The sequence below is a fragment of the Pleurodeles waltl genome, unplaced genomic scaffold (genome assembly GCF_031143425.1).
Source record: "Pleurodeles waltl isolate 20211129_DDA unplaced genomic scaffold, aPleWal1.hap1.20221129 scaffold_69, whole genome shotgun sequence".
NCBI lineage: Eukaryota > Metazoa > Chordata > Amphibia > Caudata > Salamandridae > Pleurodeles > Pleurodeles waltl.
Window position 1 is genome coordinate 335,185 of NW_027150390.1, and position 13,591 is coordinate 348,775.

Below are 13,591 nucleotides of genomic sequence, written 5' to 3' on the forward strand. Positions count from 1 at the left end.
CAGACAGGGGCTGTTCCCTTGGGTTTCTTTCACCTTGCTCTCGGATAAATTTGGTTGTATGCTGCAGTTGCCTGCGATGACTACAAGGTGGCGCTGCTTTCAGGTAAGAGCACAAATATGCTGAAAATGTTGGGGACTTTTGCCACATTTATCGGTGGTGGGTCTCGCACATTTTTTCCAGGGGAGAGATATTGACCTGAAACACTTTTTACTGCAGAGATGCTGCAGTTCTAAAGGCTGGTCGGGCAGAAGGGCTTAGCCGTTTCATTGCCTGCCCCCCTGCAGCCCATTACCAGCAGTTGTGAGTGGTGACTGCTGTTTGTAAAATAGAAAAATTTCAGGACATAGAAAGTCGCAGACGGAGCTTTTGGGATGCCTGCCTATGTCTTTGTTTATTATTTATCTAATAGCTGAGTAATCTGGTCAAGATATTTCTCTTTTTTTTAACATATTGCGTTAGAATAGCTACGGCTTGCTTAATGTATAAATATTAGCACTGCGTTGGCCGGGAATCGAACCCGGGTCAACTGCTTGGAAGGCAGCTATGCTCACCACTATACCACCAACGCTCCGTGGAATATGTTTTTTTTAAACTCTAGACATCACAACCCTGAGTTCAATGACTATATTGCACCAGTATCAGAGGTATTTTTGGTTTACAGACCAATATGAAAATCCGGAAAAAAGTTCTTGCAACTGCTAAGTAACTGGAGATTGAAACCAATGCAAAAGCTGCGCAGAAAAGGAGAAAGGGAAAGCAGCAGTTCAAATCATTGAAATAAGCATATATTGGCAGCAAGGGAAAAACAGCAGGGTAGAGAAAGAAAACAGCTCCACAAAATTCACAGGAGATTGATAATAGCAGGACAAAAAAAGGGAATAATAACGTTCCAAGCAGGCTCAGAAAGAAGTGCGAGGGTCCCATCTTTCGTTAATGGTCATAACTGTGCATCATTTCCTTTGAAGTGTAGGGTTGATTCTCTGACCATCTGTCTCCCTGACTTTGAGCAGAGACCGATAGTTGAGCAGTCTCTTCCCACAAAAAGCTGGCACAAGCCTGCTGTTTTCCGCTCTGGCAGCGTGGAAACGAGAAAGTGGTCCTCACAAGAAAAAATATCAATCCATGCTAGCAGAGGAAGGTTTCGATCCATCGACCTCTGGGTTATGGGCCCAGCACGCTTCCGCTGCGCCACTCTGCTTCCTGTTCAAAATGCTGTGGTTATGCAGATCAGGAGCCTTCAGAGGAGTGGCATGGGATCGCTGGAGCTATTCTGGCAGGGCTCTCACCTCATTTGCCTAAGAATGTCACAAGGCATGCTGGGTGCAGAAAATTCTGGCAGGGCTCTCACCTCATTTGCCTAAGAATGTCACAAGGCATGCTGGGTGCAGAAAATCTTCGCCTTCCCCTCTCACAGTCAGTCATAGGGGAAAGTCAAGGCCCTCTCAGTCACTAGCCATGTCAAGCCTTTGTCAAGACAGAAGCACCCCCACCCGCTCCTTCTCTGTGATCCTGCGCTACCATGCTCAGGTTTTGACCTTACCTGGGAGCCAGAGGTGCACCCGGTGAGGGCTTGCCCGGTATGAGCGTTTGGGAGCGTTCGGGATGTGAGTGGATTTAGGACTGGAAGTTCTGTCCATTCGAAGCAGCCAACCTTCCTGCTGCAGACAGGGGCTGATCCCTTGGGTTTCTTTCACCTTGCTCTCGGATAAATTTGGTTGTATGCTGCAGTTGCCTGCGATGACTACAAGGTGGCGCTGCTTTCAGGTAAGAGCACAAATATGCAGAAAATGTTGGGGACTTTTGCCACATTTATCAGTGGTGGGTCTCGCACATTTTTTCCAGGGGAGAGATATTGACCTGAAACACTTTTTACTGCAGAGATGCTGCAGTTCTAAAGGCTGGTCGGGCAGAAGGGCTTAGCCGTTTCATTGCCTGCCCCCCTGCAGCCCATTACCAGCAGTTGTGAGTGGTGACTGCTGTTTGTAAAATAGAAAAATTTCAGGACATAGAAAGTCGCAGACGGAGCTTTTGGGATGCCTGCCTATGTCTTTGTTTATTATTTATCTAATAGCTGAGTAATCTGGTCAAGATATTTCTCTTTTTTTTAACATATTGCGTTAGAATAGCTACAGCTTGCTTAATGTATAAATATTAGCACGGCGTTGGCCAGGAATCAAACCCGGGTCAACTGCTTGGAAGGCAGCTATGCTCACCACTATACCACCAACGCTCCGTGGCATATGTTTTTTTTAAACTCTAGACATCACAACCCTGAGTTCAATGACTATATTGCACCAGTATCAGAGGTATTTTTGGTTTACAGACCAACATGAAAATCCGGAAAAAAGTTCTTGCAACTGCTAAGTAACTGGAGATTGAAACCAATGCAAAAGCTGCGCAGAAAAGGAGAAAGGGAAAGCAGCAGTTCAAATCATTGAAATAAGCATATATTGGCAGCAAGGGAAAAACAGCAGTGTAGAGAAAGAAAACAGCTCCACGAAATTCACAGGAGATTGATAATAGCAGGACAAAAAAAGGGAATAATAACGTTCCAAGCAGGCTCAGAAAGAAGTGCGAGGGTCCCATCTTTCGTTAATGGTCATAACTGTGCATCATTTCCTTTGAAGTGTAGGGTTGATTCTCTGACCATCTGTCTCCCTGACTTTGAGCAGAGACCGATAGTTGAGCAGTCTCTTCCCACAAAAAGCTGGCACAAGCCTGCTGTTTTCCGCTCTGGCAGCGTGGAAACGAGAGAGTGGTCCTCACAAGAAAAAAAATCAATCCATGCTAGCAGAGGATGGTTTCGATCCATCGACCTCTGGGTTATGGGCCCAGCACGCTTCCGCTGCGCCACTCTGCTTCCTGTTCAAAATGCTGTGGTTATGCAGATCAGGAGCCTTCAGAGGAGTGGCATGGGATCGCTGGAGCTATTCTGGCAGGGCTCTCACCTCATTTGCCTAAGAATGTCACAAGGCATGCTGGGTGCAGAAAATCTTCGCCTTCCCCTCTCACAGTCAGTCATAGGGGAAAGTCAAGGCCCTCTCAGTCACTAGCCATGTCACGCCTTTGTCAAGACAGAAGCACCCCCACCCCCTCCTTCTCTGTGATCCTGCGCTACCATGCTCTGGTTTTGACATTACCTGGGAGCCAGAGGTGCACCCGGTGAGGGCGAGCGTTTGGGAGCGTTCGGGACGTGAGTGGACTTAGGACTGGAAGTTCTGTCCATTCGAAGCAGCCAACCTTCCTGCTGCAGACAGGGGCTGTTCCCTTGGGTTTCTTTCACCTTGCTCTCGGATAAATTTGGTTGTATGCTGCAGTTGCCTGCGATGACTACAAGGTGGCGCTGCTTTCAGGTAAGAGCACAAATATGCAGAAAATGTTGGGGACTTTTGCCACATTTATCGGTGGTGGGTCTCGCACATTTTTTCCAGGGGAGAGATATTGACCTGAAACACTTTTTACTGCAGAGATGCTGCAGTTCTAAAGGCTGGTCGGGCAGAAGGGCTTAGCCGTTTCATTGCCTGCCCCCCTGCAGCCCATTACCAGCAGTTGTGAGTGGTGACTGCTGTTTGTAAAATAGAAAAATTTCAGGACATAGAAAGTCGCAGACGGAGCTTTTGGGATGCCTGCCTATGTCTTTGTTTATTATTTATCTAATAGCTGAGTAATCTGGTCAAGATATTACTCTTTTTTTTTACATATTGCGTTAGAATAGCTACAGCTTGCTTAATGTATAAATATTAGCACTGCGTTGGCCGGGAATCGAACCCGGGTCAACTGCTTGGAAGGCAGCTATGCTCACCACTATACCACCAACGCTCCGTGGCATATGTTTTTTTTAAACTCTAGACATCACAACCCTGAGTTCAATGACTATATTGCACCAGTATCAGAGGTATTTTTGGTTTACAGACCAACATGAAAATCAGGAAAAAAATTCTTGCAAATGCTACGGAACTGGAGATTGAAACCAATGCAAAAGCTGCGCAGAAAAGGAGAAAGGGAAAGCAGCAGTTCAAATCATTGAAATAAGCATATATTGTCAGCAAGGGAAAAACAGCAGGGTAGAGAAAGAAAACAGCTCCACGAAATTCACAGGAGATTGATAATAGCAGGACAAAAAAAGGGAATAATAACGTTCCAAGCAGGCTCAGAAAGAAGTGCGAGGGTCCCATCTTTCGTTAATGGTCATAACTGTGCATCATTTCCTTTGAAGTGTAGGGTTGATTCTCTGACCATCTGTCTCCCTGACTTTGAGCAGAGACCGATAGTTGAGCAGTCTCTTCCCACAAAAAGCTGGCACAAGCCTGCTGTTTTCCGCTCTGGCAGCGTGGAAACGAGAGAGTGGTCCTCACAAGAAAAAAAATCAATCCATGCTAGCAGAGGATGGTTTTGATCCATCGACCTCTGGGTTATGGGCCCAGCACGCTTCCGCTGCGCCACTCTGCTTCCTGCTCAAAATGATGTGGTTATGCAGATCAGGAGCCTTCAGAGGAGTGGCATGGGATCGCTGGAGCTATTCTGGCAGGGCTCTCACCTCATTTGCCTAAGAATGTCACAAGGCATGCTGTGTGCAGAAAATCTTCGCCTTCCCCTCTCACAGTCAGTCATAGGGGAAAGTCAAGGCCCTCTCAGTCACTAGCCATGTCACGCCTTTGTCAAGACAGAAGCACCCCCACCCGCTCCTTCTCTGTGATCCTGCGCTACCATGCTCAGGTTTTGGCCTTACCTGGGAGCCAGAGGTGCACCCGGTGAGGGCGAGCGTTTGGGAGCGTTCGGGACGTGAGTGGACTTAGGACTGGAAGTTCTGTCCATTCGAAGCAGCCAACCTTCCTGCTGCAGACAGGGGCTGTTCCCTTGGGTTTCTTTCACCTTGCTCTCGGATAAATTTGGTTGTATGCTGCAGTTGCCTGCGATGACTACAAGGTGGCGCTGCTTTCAGGTAAGAGCACAAATATGCAGAAAATGTTGGGGACTTTTGCCACATTTATCGGTGGTGGGTCTCGCACATTTTTTCCAGGGGAGAGATATTGACCTGAAACACTTTTTACTGCAGAGATGCTGCAGTTCTAAAGGCTGGTCGGGCAGAAGGGCTTAGCCGTTTCATTGCCTGCCCCCCTGCAGCCCATTACCAGCAGTTGTGAGTGGTGACTGCTGTTTGTAAAATAGAAAAATTTCAGGACATAGAAAGTCGCAGACGGAGCTTTTGGGATGCCTGCCTATGTCTTTGTTTATTATTTATCTAATAGCTGAGTAATCTGGTCAAGATATTACTCTTTTTTTTTACATATTGCGTTACAATAGCTACAGCTTGCTTAATGTATAAATATTAGCACTGCGTTGGCCGGGAATCGAACCCGGGTCAACTGCTTGGAAGGCAGCTATGCTCACCACTATACCACCAACGCTCCATGGCATATGTTTTTTTTAAACTCTAGGCATCACAACCCTGAGTTCAATGACTATATTGCACCAGTATCAGAGGTATTTTTGGTTTACAGACCAACATGAAAATCAGGAAAAAAATTCTTGCAACTGCTAAGGAACTGGAGATTGAAACCAATGCAAAAGCTGCGCAGAAAAGGAGAAAGGGAAAGTAGCAGTTCAAATCATTGAAATAAGCATATATTGTCAGCAAGGGAAAAACAGCAGGGTAGAGAAAGAAAACAGCTCCACGAAATTCACAGGAGATTGATAATAGCAGGACAAAAAAAGGGAATAATAACGTTCCAAGCAGGCTCAGAAAGAAGTGCGAGGGTCCCATCTTTCGTTAATGGTCATAACTGTGCATCATTTCCTTTGAAGTGTAGGGTTGATTCTCTGACCATCTGTCTCCCTGACTTTGAGCAGAGACCGATAGTTGAGCAGTCTCTTCCCACAAAAAGCTGGCACAAGCCTGCTGTTTTCCGCTCTGGCAGCGTGGAAACGAGAGAGTGGTCCTCACAAGAAAAAAAATCAATCCATGCTAGCAGAGGATGGTTTTGATCCATCGACCTCTGGGTTATGGTCCCAGCACACTTCCGCTGCGCCACTCTGCTTCCTGCTCAAAATGATGTGGTTATGCAGATCAGGAGCCTTCAGAGGAGTGGCATGGGATCGCTGGAGCTATTCTGGCAGGGCTCTCACCTCATTTGCCTAAGAATGTCACAAGGCATGCTGGGTGCAGAAAATCTTCGCCTTCCCCTCTCACAGTCAGTCATAGGGGAAAGTCAAGGCCCTCTCAGTCACTAGCCATGTCACGCCTTTGTCAAGACAGAAGCACCCCCACCCGCTCCTTCTCTGTGATCCTGCGCTACCATGCTCAGGTTTTGGCCTTACCTGGGAGCCAGAGGTGCACCCGGTGAGGGCTTGCCCGGTATGAGCGTTTGGGAGCGTTCGGGACGTAGGACTGGAAGTTCGGTCCATTCGAAGCAGCCAACCTTCCTGCTGCAGACTGGGGCTGTTCCCTTGGGTTTCTTTCACCTTGCTCTTGGATAAATTTGGTTGTATGCTGCAGTTGCCTGCGATGACTACAAGGTGGCGCTGCTTTCAGGTGAGAGCACAAGTATGCAGAAAATGTTGGGGACTTTTGCCACATTTATCGGTGGTGGGTCTCGCACATTTTTTCCAGGGGAGAGATATTGACCTGAAACACTTTTTACTGCAGAGATGCTGCAGTTCTAAAGGCTGGTCGGGCAGAAGGGCTTAGCCGTTTCATTGCCTGCCCCCCTGCAGCCCATTTATTACCAGCAGTTGTGAGTGGTGACTGCTGTTTGTAAAATATAAAAATTTCAGGACATAGAAAGTCGCAGACGGAGCTTTTGGGATGCCTGCCTATGTCTTTGTTTATTATTTATCTAATAGCTGAGTAATCTGGTCAAGATATTTCTCTTTTTTTTAACATATTGCGTTACAATAGCTACAGCTTGCTTAATGTATAAATATTAGCACTGCGTTGGCTGGAAATCAAACCCGGGTCAACTGCTTGGAAGGCAGCTATGCTCACCACTATACCACCAACGCATGTGGCATATATTTTTTTTAAACTCTAGACATCACAACCCTGAGTTCAATGACTATATTGCACCAGTATCAGAGGTATTTTTGGTTTACAGACCAACATGAAAATCAGGAAAAAAGTTCTTGCAACTGCTAAGGAACTGGAGATTGAAACCAATGCAAAAGCTGCGCAGAAAAGGAGAAAGGGAAAGCAGCAGTTCAAATCATTGAAATAAGCATATATTGGCAGCAAGGGAAAAACAGCAGGGTAGAGAAAGAAAACAGCTCCACGAAATTCACAGGAGATTGATAATAGCAGGACAAAAAAGGGAATAATAACGTTCCAAGCAGGCTCAGAAAGAAGTGCGAGGGTCCCATCTTTCGTTAATGGTCATAACTGTGCACCATTTCCTTTGAAGTGTAGGGTTGATTCTCTGACCATCTTTCTCCCTGACTTTGAGCAGAGACCGATAGTTGAGCAGTCTCTTCCCACAAAAAGCTGGCACAAGCCTGCTGTTTTCTGCTCTGGCAGCGTGGAAACGACAGAGTGGTCCTCACAAGAAAAAAAATCAATCCATGCTAGCAGAGAATGGTTTCGATCCATCGACCTCTGGGTTATGGGCCCAGCACGCTTCCGCTGCGCCACTCTGCTTCCTGCTCAAAATGGTGTGGTTATGCAGATCAGGAGCCTTCAGAGGAGTGGCATGGGATCGCTGGAGCTATTCTGGCAGGGCTCTCACCTCATTTGCCTAAGAATGTCACAAGGCATGCTGGGTGCAGAAAATCTTCGCCTTGCCCTCTCACAGTCAGTCATAGGGGAAAGTCAAGGCCCTCTCAGTCACTAGCCATGTCACGCCTTTGTCAAGACAGAAGCACCCCCACCCGCTCCTTCTCTGTGATCCTGCGCTACCATGCTCAGGTTTTGGCCTTACCTGGGAGCCAGAGGTGCACCCGGTGAGGGCGAGCGTTTGGGAGCGTTCGGGACGTGAGTGGACTTAGGACTGGAAGTTCTGTCCATTCGAAGCAGCCAACCTTCCTGCTGCAGACAGGGGCTGTTCCCTTGGTTTTCTTTCACCTTGCTCTCGGATAAATTTGGTTGTATGCTGCAGTTGCCTGCGATGACTACAAGGTGGCGCTGCTTTCAGGTAAGAGCACAAATATGCAGAAAATGTTGGGGACTTTTGACACATTTATCGGTGGTGGGTCTCGCACATTTTTTCCAGGGGAGAGATATTGACCTGAAACACTTTTTACTGCAGAGATGCTGCAGTTCTAAAGGCTGGTCGGGCAGAAGGGCTTAGCCGTTTCATTGCCTGCCCCCCTGCAGCCCATTACCAGCAGTTGTGAGTGGTGACTGCTGTTTGTAAAATAGAAAAATTTCAGGACATATAAAGTCGCAGACGGAGCTTTTGGGATGCCTGCCTATGTCTTTGTTTATTATTTATCTAATAGCTGAGTAATCTGGTCAAGATATTACTCTTTTTTTTAACATATTGCGTTAGAATAGCTACAGCTTGCTTAATGTATAAATATTAGCACTGCGTTGGCCGGGAATCAAACCCGGGTCAACTGCTTGGAAGGCAGCTATGTTCACCACTATACCACCAACGCTCCGTGGCATATGTTTTTTTAAAACTCTAGACATCACAACCCTGAGTTCAATGACTATATTGCACCAGTATCAGAGGTATTTTTGGTTTACAGACCAACATGAAAATCAGGAAAAAAGTTCTTGCAACTGCTAAGGAACTGGAGATTGAAACCAATGCAAAAGCTGCGCAGAAAAGGAGAAAGGGAAAGCAGCAGTTCAAATCATTGAAATAAGCATATATTGGCAGCAAGGGAAAAACAGCAGGGTAGAGAAAGAAAACAGCTCCACGAAATTCACAGGAGATTGATAATAGCAGGACAAAAAAAGGGAATAATAACGTTCCAAGCAGGCTCAGAAAGAAGTGCGAGGGTCCCATCTTTCGTTAATGGTCATAACTGTGCATCATTTCCTTTGAAGTGTAGGGTTGATTCTCTGACCATCTGTCTCCCTGACTTTGAGCAGAGATCGATAGTTGAGCAGTCTCTTCCCACAAAAAGCTGGCACAAGCCTGCTGTTTTCCGCTCTGGCAGCGTGGAAACGAGAGAGTGGTCCTCACAAGAAAATAAATCAATCCATGCTAGCAGAGGATGGTTTCGATCCATCGACCTCTGGGTTATGGGCCCAGCACGCTTCCACTGCGCCACTCTGCTTCCTGTTCAAAATGCTGTGGTTATGCAGATCAGGAGCCTTCAGAGTAGTGGCATGGGATCGCTGGAGCTATTCTGGCAGGGCTCTCACCTCATTTGCCTAAGAATGTCACAAGGCATGCTGGGTGCAGAAAATCTTCGCCTTCCCCTCTCACAGTCAGTCATAGGGGAAAGTCAAGGCCCTCTCAGGCACTAGCCATGTCACGCCTTTGTCAAGACAGAAGCACCCCCACCCGCTCCTTCTCTGTGATCCTGCGCTACCATGCTCAGGTTTTGGCCTTACCTGGGAGCCAGAGGTGCACCCGGTGAGGGCGAGCGTTTGGGAGCGTTCGGGACGTGAGTGGACTTAGGACTGGAAGTTCTGTCCATTCGAAGCAGCCAACCTTCCTGCTGCAGACAGGGGCTGTTCCCTTGGTTTTCTTTCACCTTGCTCTCGGATAAATTTGGTTGTATGCTGCAGTTGCCTGCGATGACTACAAGGTGGCGCTGCTTTCAGGTAAGAGCACAAATATGCAGAAAATGTTGGGGACTTTTGCCACATTTATCGGTGGTGGGTCTCGCACATTTTTTCCAGGGGAGAGATATTGACCTGAAACACTTTTTACTGCAGAGATGCTGCAGTTCTAAAGGCTGGTCGGGCAGAAGGGCTTAGCCGTTTCATTGCCTGCCCCCCTGCAGCCCATTACCAGCAGTTGTGAGTGGTGACTGCTGTTTGTAAAATAGAAAAATTTCAGGACATAGAAAGTCGCAGACGGAGCTTTTGGGATGCCTGCCTATGTCTTTGTTTATTATTTATCTAATAGCTGAGTAATCTGGTCAAGATATTACTCTTTTTTTTAACATATTGCGTTAGAATAGCTACAGCTTGCTTAATGTATAAATATTAGCACTGCGTTGGCCGGGAATCAAACCCGGGTCAACTGCTTGGAAGGCAGCTATGTTCACCACTATACCACCAACGCTCCGTGGCATATGTTTTTTTAAAACTCTAGACATCACAACCCTGAGTTCAATGACTATATTGCACCAGTATCAGAGGTATTTTTGGTTTACAGACCAACATGAAAATCAGGAAAAAAGTTCTTGCAACTGCTAAGGAACTGGAGATTGAAACCAATGCAAAAGCTGCGCAGAAAAGGAGAAAGGGAAAGCAGCAGTTCAAATCATTGAAATAAGCATATATTGGCAGCAAGGGAAAAACAGCAGGGTAGAGAAAGAAAACAGCTCCACGAAATTCACAGGAGATTGATAATAGCAGGACAAAAAAAGGGAATAATAACGTTCCAAGCAGGCTCAGAAAGAAGTGCGAGGGTCCCATCTTTCGTTAATGGTCATAACTGTGCATCATTTCCTTTGAAGTGTAGGGTTGATTCTCTGACCATCTGTCTCCCTGACTTTGAGCAGAGATCGATAGTTGAGCAGTCTCTTCCCACAAAAAGCTGGCACAAGCCTGCTGTTTTCCGCTCTGGCAGCGTGGAAACGAGAGAGTGGTCCTCACAAGAAAATAAATCAATCCATGCTAGCAGAGGATGGTTTCGATCCATCGACCTCTGGGTTATGGGCCCAGCACGCTTCCACTGCGCCACTCTGCTTCCTGTTCAAAATGCTGTGGTTATGCAGATCAGGAGCCTTCAGAGTAGTGGCATGGGATCGCTGGAGCTATTCTGGCAGGGCTCTCACCTCATTTGCCTAAGAATGTCACAAGGCATGCTGGGTGCAGAAAATCTTCGCCTTCCCCTCTCACAGTCAGTCATAGGGGAAAGTCAAGGCCCTCTCAGGCACTAGCCATGTCACGCCTTTGTCAAGACAGAAGCACCCCCACCCGCTCCTTCTCTGTGATCCTGCGCTACCATGCTCAGGTTTTGGCCTTACCTGGGAGCCAGAGGTGCACCCGGTGAGGGCGAGCGTTTGGGAGCGTTCGGGACGTGAGTGGACTTAGGACTGGAAGTTCTGTCCATTTGAAGCAGCCAACCTTCCTGCTGAAGACAGGGGCTGTTCCCTTGGGTTTCTTTCACCTTGCTCTCGGATAAATTTGGTTGTATGCTGCAGTTGCCTGCGATGACTACAAGGTGGCGCTGCTTTCAGGTAAGAGCACAAATATGCAGAAAATGTTGGGGACTTTTGCCACATTTATCGGTGGTGGGTCTCGCACATTTTTTCCAGGGGAGAGATATTGACCTGAAACACTTTTTACTGCAGAGATGCTGCAGTTCTAAAGGCTGGTCGGGCAGAAGGGCTTAGCCGTTTCATTGCCTGCCCCCCTGCAGCCCATTTATTACCAGCAGTTGTGAGTGGTGACTGCTGTTTGTAAAATATAAAAATTTCAGGACATAGAAAGTCACAGACGGAGCTTTTGGGATGCCTGCCTATGTCTTTGTTTATTATTTATCTAATAGCTGAGTAATCTGGTCAATATATTTCTCTTTTTTTTAACATATTGCGTTAGAATAGCTACAGCTTGCTTAATGTATAAATATTAGCACTGCGTTGGCCGGGAATCAAACCCAGGTCAACTGCTTGGAAGGCAGCTATGCTCACCACTATACCACCAACGCTCCGTGGCATATGTTTTTTTTAAACTCTAGACATCACAACCCTGAGTTCAATGACTATATTGCACCAGTATCAGAGGTATTTTTGGTTTACAGACCAACATGAAAATCAGGAAAAAAGTTCTTGCAACTGCTAAGGAACTGGAGATTGAAACCAATGCAAAAGCTGCGCAGAAAAGGAGAAAGGGAAAGCAGCAGTTCAAATCATTGAAATAAGCATATATTGGCAGCAAGGGAAAAACAGCAGGGTAGAGAAAGAAAACAGCTCCACGAAATTCACAGGAGATTGATAATAGCAGGACAAAAAAGGGAATAATAACGTTCCAAGCAGGCTCAGAAAGAAGTGCGAGGGTCCCATCTTTCGTTAATGGTCATAACTGTGCACCATTTCCTTTGAAGTGTAAGGTTGATTCTCTGACCATCTTTCTCCCTGACTTTGAGCAGAGACCGATAGTTGAGCAGTCTCTTCCCACAAAAAGCTGGCACAAGCCTGCTGTTTTCTGCTCTGGCAGCGTGGAAACGAGAGAGTGGTCCTCACAAGAAAAAAAATCAATCCATGCTAGCAGAGAATGGTTTCGATCCATCGACCTCTGGGTTATGGGCCCAGCACGCTTCCGCTGCGCCACTCTGCTTCCTGCTCAAAATGGTGTGGTTATGCAGATCAGGAGCCTTCAGAGGAGTGGCATGGGATCGCTGGAGCTATTCTGGCAGGGCTCTCACCTCATTTGCCTAAGAATGTCACAAGGCATGCTGGGTGCAGAAAATCTTCGCCTTGCCCTCTCACAGTCAGTCATAGGGGAAAGTCAAGGCCCTCTCAGTCACTAGCCATGTCACGCCTTTGTCAAGACAGAAGCACCCCCACCCGCTCCTTCTCTGTGATCCTGCGCTACCATGCTCAGGTTTTGGCCTTACCTGGGAGCCAGAGGTGCACCCGGTGAGGGCGAGCGTTTGGGAGCGTTCGGGACGTGAGTGGACTTAGGACTGGAAGTTCTGTCCATTCGAAGCAGCCAACCTTCCTGCTGCAGACAGGGGCTGTTCCCTTGGTTTTCTTTCACCTTGCTCTCGGATAAATTTGGTTGTATGCTGCAGTTGCCTGCGATGACTACAAGGTGGCGCTGCTTTCAGGTAAGAGCACAAATATGCAGAAAATGTTGGGGACTTTTGACACATTTATCGGTGGTGGGTCTCGCACATTTTTTCCAGGGGAGAGATATTGACCTGAAACACTTTTTACTGCAGAGATGCTGCAGTTCTAAAGGCTGGTCGGGCAGAAGGGCTTAGCCGTTTCATTGCCTGCCCCCCTGCAGCCCATTACCAGCAGTTGTGAGTGGTGACTGCTGTTTGTAAAATAGAAAAATTTCAGGACATAGAAAGTCGCAGACGGAGCTTTTGGGATGCCTGCCTATGTCTTTGTTTATTATTTATCTAATAACTGAGTAATCTGGTCAAGATATTTCTCTTTTTTTTAACATATTGCGTTAGAATAGCTACAGCTTGCTTAATGTATAAATATTAGCACTGCGTTGGCCGGGAATCGAACCCGGGTCAACTGCTTGGAAGGCAGCTATGCTCACCACTATACCACCAACGCTCCGTGGCATATGTTTTTTTTAAACTCTAGACATCACAACCCTGAGTTCAATGACTATATTGCACCAGTATCAGAGGTATTTTTGGTTTACAGACCAACATGAAAATCAGGAAAAAAGTTCTTGCAACTGCTAAGGAACTGGAGATTGAAACCAATGCAAAAGCTGCGCAGAAAAGGAGAAAGGGAAAGCAGCAGTTCAAATCATTGAAATAAGCATATATTGGCAGCAAG

At 46.8% G+C, this 13,591-nt stretch overlaps 4 non-coding genes across 4 annotated transcripts; all 4 read right to left on the reverse strand.

Moving 5' to 3' along the window:
* Positions 1-497: 497 nt before the first annotated feature.
* On the reverse strand, positions 498-569 carry TRNAG-UCC (transfer RNA glycine (anticodon UCC)). The gene has a single exon. It is a non-coding gene; the product is annotated as a tRNA-Gly (tRNA).
* A 3,179-nt stretch (positions 570-3,748) lies between these two features.
* TRNAG-UCC (transfer RNA glycine (anticodon UCC)) lies at positions 3,749-3,820 on the reverse strand. Its single transcript has one exon. It is a non-coding gene; the product is annotated as a tRNA-Gly (tRNA).
* A 1,517-nt stretch (positions 3,821-5,337) lies between these two features.
* TRNAG-UCC (transfer RNA glycine (anticodon UCC)) lies at positions 5,338-5,409 on the reverse strand. The gene has a single exon. It is a non-coding gene; the product is annotated as a tRNA-Gly (tRNA).
* Positions 5,410-13,288: 7,879 nt separating this feature from the next.
* Positions 13,289-13,360, reverse strand: TRNAG-UCC (transfer RNA glycine (anticodon UCC)). The gene has a single exon. It is a non-coding gene; the product is annotated as a tRNA-Gly (tRNA).
* Positions 13,361-13,591: the final 231 nt, after the last annotated feature.